General features: G+C 42.1%; 1 long non-coding RNA gene across 1 annotated transcript; it reads left to right on the top strand.

The window, feature by feature from the left end:
• The first annotated feature begins 2862 nt into the window (after positions 1 to 2862).
• LOC143442971 (uncharacterized) lies at positions 2863 to 5327 on the top strand. Its single transcript, XR_013111600.1, has 3 exons — positions 2863 to 3025; positions 3338 to 3438; positions 4545 to 5327. It is a non-coding gene; the product is annotated as an uncharacterized LOC143442971 (long non-coding RNA).
• The last annotated feature ends 510 nt before the right edge of the window (positions 5328 to 5837 follow it).

Genomic DNA, 5837 nt, shown 5'->3' with positions numbered 1-5837 from the left:
ACTCCAGTGCTCTGGGCTGAGGCCAGAGGATCACAAGTCTGATGTCAGCTTAAGCTATATAGCAAAACCTTGCCGAAGATTCTCCCCCCTCTAAGCCCTAAGTTTATGCAATATACTGGTGATTTTATCTACCACCACCCCCATTTTTGTTTGTTTATTTGAGACAGGGTTTCACTATACATTTCTGGGTAGCCTAGAACTCTATGTAGACCAGTCTGGTCTTGAACTCAGACAGTTCTGCTTGCTTCTGCCTCCTAAGTGCTAGGACTAAAGGTGTGAGCCTCCATGCCCAGCCCATTCCTGAGGTTTGTTTTTTTAAATTAAAATATGTTGATTTCCTAAAACAAGTGTTTGTAAAAAAATTATCTAGGGTCAGTAGTGTTCACTCCTTGATTAAATTATAATAGATATTTGATCGAATTCCTCAGCAAATTATCTGGACCTAGAGTTTTCTTTGTAGAAAAAAAAATTAAAATACACATTTAATTTCTTTTTATTTTTCTTGGTGTCACCGTGCCTGTGTGGAGGTCCAAGGGTAACTTGTGAGAGTCAGTTCCATCTTTCTACCATGTGGGATGCAGGTGTTGATGGCTTGCCAGCTTGCTGTCACGTGCCTTTACCTGCCGAGACACATCACTAGTCCCAAATTTAATTCCTTTAATAGACAGGAGGCTATTCATGCTTTCTATTTTATCTTGTGTCAATTCAAGAAATTTGTACTATAAGTTTGTAAATTCTGAAATGTTAATTTATTGCACACACACACACACACACACAAAAACCACCTCTAAAACGTTCTTGAGGCCATAAACTCAACTGCTGTTCCAACTTTAGTTCTTGATGTTCGTGATCGTGTTCTCTGTCTTATTCCTGCCCAATCTACCTAGCATTTTATCAGTCGCGGGAGGTGGAGAAGGTACGCAATGCACTGTTTACAAAGTCTTTAATCACTTGAGCACTGAGTATGGCAGGGATTCTACCGGAGGGCTCTGTAGTGAGTGAAGCATTTGTGTAAACTCATATAACTACTTCCATATTTCATGGTATGCTCATTTGCTATTCTTAGTGGAGACATATGTGATGTGGTAAAAACACAATCTATTTAACCAAACGCAATTGTTACAACACCAAGGTTAGACAACACATTCTAGCGGGTCCACAGCTGTGTTAAACAGTCCAGCTCATTTTTTTTAAGCATCTAATGTTATCAGTGTTAAATAGTGCCTTTATAGCACTAAGTGTAAGTACTGAGCTGCTCTCTAAAACTTTGGGCTATCATTTTTACCACTGTAAGTAACCTGGTCAGACACTGTGTGTGTGTGTGTGTGTGTGTGTGTGTGTGTGCATCTGTGTATCTGTGTGAGAGTTTATGTGTATGTGTGCTTGTATATCTGTATATGTATGTGCGTGTATGTGTGACTGTGTATGAGTATATGCCCATGTGTGTATGTGTATATGTGGGTGTCTCTCTGTGTGTCAGTGTATGTATATGTGTGTGTGAATGTGTGTGTATGTGTGTATGTGTGTGAATGTGTGTGAATGTGTGTGTGTGAATGTGTGTATGTATGTATGTGTGTGAATGTGTGTGAGTGTATGTATACATGTGTGTCTATGTGTGTGAATGTGTGTATGTGTGTATATGTTTGTGTATGTGTCTATGTGTGTATGTCTTTGTGTATGTATATGTATGTGTGAATCTGTGTGTATGTGTGACTGTGTGTGAATGTGTATATGTATATATATGTGACTGTGTGTGTCTGTATGTGTGATTGTGTGTGTGTGTATATGTGTGTGTGTCTTTGTGTATGTATATGTATGTGTGAGTCTGTATGTATGTGTGACTGTGTATGTCTGTGTGATTGTGTGTCTATGTGTGTGTGTATGTGTATATGTATATATATGTGTGACTGTGTGTGTCTGTATGTGTGATTGTGTGTGTGTGTATGTGTGTGTATATATGTGTGTGTAATGCTTTTTTTTGTTTGTTTGTTTTGTTTTTTTTTTTGTTTTTTTCGAGACAGGGTGTCTCTGTGTAGCCCTGGCTGTCCTGGAACTCACTCTTAGACCAGGCTGGCCTCGAACTCAGAAATCCTACTGCCTCTGCCTCCCAAGTGCTGGGATTAGAGGAGTGCGCCACCACTGCCTGGCGATGTAAACTGTTGCCGGGCATTGCTTCTCCCGTCCTTAGCTGTAAGCTGTAAATTATCCCCCAGAAGTGCTGGCACCACCGGCGTTGTGTCAGGCTGAGGTGCTGTGTCCAGTTTTTATTTGCACACTTCTTTTGCAATCCTGTGGGGACTAGAGGGACTGCCAAGACGTTTCCCATATGTTCTTGAAAATTATCTAACCACAACCAAAAAAGAAATTAAAATACAACCCCAAGCAAACAGGAAACTGACTTTTTCTTTTGGGAACTTAGTCAAAAGCCAACATTTTGCGGTTTCTGTGAAGATTCCTCTCACAGGGTTCAGAAATTCATCTTACAAAGTGCTTTGTTTTCTCCCTTTCTTCGTGACTACTTGCAAAGACATTGTCCCTTCTTTTTTAACCTTTGGAGGCTGATGATGGCAACACCCACCAGATTCTTATTAAACACCTCCGTGTGTGTGTGTGTGTGTGTGTGTGTGTCTGTCTGTCTGTCTGTCTGTCTGTCTGTCTGTCTGTCTGTATTCTTTATAATATATATTATTTTTTGTAAGATAAAGCCATAAAAGTACCAGACAGCTACACTGGCTTCAGGCAACTATAAATAATTTCTCTATCCATAACCAAATACAGGTATCTGGCATGCTATTGCTACAGCCTATTAATCATTATTTAGTCAGAGGAAGAGTTGAGCCACGGGCAAGCCTGGACATAGATGTGTCTTCTGTGGAGAGACTCTTGATCTATTTATGTAAGCACTCACATTTTGACACTATCCTGTGTTAGGATAGAACTCTTGTACTCTGCTTTCAACTCGCAGGAACTTTTTGACTCTACAGGAGAGCTGCAGCTGGGAGTTTTATTTGAGGAAAATGAGAAGGTAATACGTATGCGTATCTCCTCAATTCCCCCACGAGGAATTCTTTTCCCATCTTTAAAAATTCCTGTTCATATGCTTCTCTGTGTCTGTCATCTGTTGTGTGTCTGCTTCTCACTTGCCATAACTATCTACAGTTCCATATGGCGGAATGGGCAGTGTGCTGGTTTGTATATGCTTGGCCCAGTGAGTGACATTATTAGTGGGTGTCGCCCTGTTGGAGTAGGTCTGGCCTTGTTGGAGTAGGTGTGTCACTGTGGGTGTGGGCTTAAGACCCTCATTCTACTTGCTTGGAAGCCAATATTCTGTTAGCAGCCTCAGATGAAGATGTAGAACTCTCAGCTCCTCCTGCACCATGCCTGCCTGGATGCTGCCATGTTCCTGCCTTGATGATAATGGACTGAACCTCTGAACCTGTAAGCCTGCCCCAATTAAATGTTGTTCTCATAAGAGTTGCTTTGATCATGGTGTCTGCTCACAGCAGTAAAGCCTTAAGAACGGCAGTAAGTTAGCTAGCCATCTTGGGCTGTGTGGCATTCTTCATGTTAAGGTGAGCTCAAGGTGGCATCAAGTTTTCTGCGGTTAGGAATTTGAAGGGACTCTGGATAGCTCAAGTGTGGTGGTCATGGCTCTGGCAGGCCTTGCCCTTCTCCCCAGTTCCCTCTGCTTTGCTAACAGTCCTTAGGGTTCATTCCTAGAGCTAGCCCCCCAGATCCATTCCTTTATATGGCCACTTCCTCCTCCTGAGACTGATGACCAAGGTCCAACTATCAAAATACTGAAGTCCAGTGATCAAAATCCCCCTTGGGCTCACCTAATTAACATGCCCAATTAAAATTAAACACCTCACTCTAACATGAGGTTTCCCATTTTTCCCTTGATAAACCTTTTCCTACGTGCCACGTTCTTAGTCCCATTCCCCTCCAGGACAAGTCCCCCTATGCCTCTCCCTTGCTCCCTTTCTCCCTTGTACCGTCCCCCTTCTTCCTCTTCTTTTATCCCCTATCTTGTCTCTTATCCCAGCCCTCTGCCCCTCTGGGGCAAAGAAATCTTTGTTCTGTAAACTTGGTTTGGGGAATCCTGAGCTGATGCTGTCTGTTCCTTTCAAAATTGGGGTTGTTTTTCTTTTGTTTCTTATACATGACCATTTTGAGGTCTGAATTGTTCCCCTTCCTTGGGAGGTGGGGGTGTTACTGAAGTATTTCCTTAGCAAGAAAATCTGAAGGAAAACTTAATTTGTAAGTCAATGTCCTCTTAGATACCTGAGCCATAGATGCTCTGCCTTACCCTAACTGCTTGTGCCTTATGTTCTCTTCCGGTCTATGGGCATTTCAAATCATAGAATCCAAACAACTTTGAGAGTAACTTAGCCAGCCAGGATTTACTGCATCCCAGTCACTCAGCAGATACCTCTCTCTTCTAAGCCCTCCTTTTGCACACAAGAAGAGCAGGACCTGTAAAAGAAACTCCAAATCGAGTCATTTAAAAAACATCAAATCAAGGTTTTGTTTTTTCCTTTCAGAGGAGAGTTTCAACAGCCCAGCCTGGGCTGCATAGCTGGGGACATCTCTTCTTCACCTCCAGAATGCAAGGACTCTTGGTGACATGTGCCACCATACCTGGCTTATGCAGCTGATGATTAGACTTGGGGCACTGAACCTACACCCCAGTCTTCAAGTCAGTTCTTTAAAACAGAAAAAAGACAAGCTCACGATGAAGTGAGATTGAAGGACATCACAGGAGGAATTAACCCCTTCTGGAGAAAAAGACACTCAAGCAGGTGGAGTGTTAGAGATGCCCCTTCATTTAAAAGTCTCACTTTTTTGGAACCTTTCCTTGCGAACAAAGAGCAGGATCAAGAAGGCTGTTCATGTTGGAGTTCTTTATTTTTTTTTCCTTAAGAATAAAAAAAGGAGGGGCTTCAGAGTCACTCAGTTGGTAACAGCACTTGCTGAGGACTCAAGGCCAGTTCCCAGAATCCACACAGACACTCATGACTGCCATAACCCCAGCTTTAGGGGGTCCAAAGCCCTCTTCTGGCCTCCTGGGGCACATGTGTATGTGTGTGTGTATGTGTGTGCGCGTGTTCACACCTGCACACGAGCTCAAGTGTGTGTGTGCAAAATACACAGAAACTCATAAATAAAAAGAAAGGAAATATTTAAAACAAAGATGGGATGATAATGGAAATAATGAAGAAAGCTATGAGATATCCCTACCCAGAATAAAATTCAGGCCTTTCAACAGGCATTGCTGTGGAGAAAAAAAAAACTATAGGGAATGGTACATTCTCTATGCTATATAAAGAAAAATAGTGAAATAACAAAATCAGAAGTGGTTTGGTTTTTTTTTCTCTTTGTGGGCTTTTCAGTATTTTTGAGATGTTGACAGCCAGAGTTTATTACTTTTGTGACGAGAAGAAAACTTTAGCCTCCCTACTCCGCTACCCCACAAATCATGTGAGCCACAGACAGTATTTGTTCTCATGGATACAAAACACTGAAGGATGCCAAGGGCGGGCAAGAGTGCAGGGTGCAGGAGAAGCTCCTTTTGTTTTGTTCAGCTGTTGCCTTATCTTACATCGACTTTGAACGGGTACTCTTCTTTTACTTTGCCAGGCTTATATATCACTTGTTAATCATTTAAAACTCTTAGATTAAAATGTTACCTACTTGGCTGGGGATGTGGCTCAGCTGCTGAGCATTTGCATGGAGTCCTGGGTTCGATCTCCATTGCTGCAGAAGACAGATGTGGTGGCACACAACGTCACCTAGTAGTGGGGTAGTACAAGAAAGAGAATTAAAAATTTAAGGGT

This window comes from Arvicanthis niloticus, chromosome 7 (assembly GCF_011762505.2).
Source record: "Arvicanthis niloticus isolate mArvNil1 chromosome 7, mArvNil1.pat.X, whole genome shotgun sequence".
NCBI classification, from domain to species: Eukaryota; Metazoa; Chordata; class Mammalia; order Rodentia; family Muridae; genus Arvicanthis; species Arvicanthis niloticus.
The sequence above is the reverse complement of the archived record's forward strand: the minus strand, read 5'-3'. Positions and strand labels throughout refer to the sequence as shown.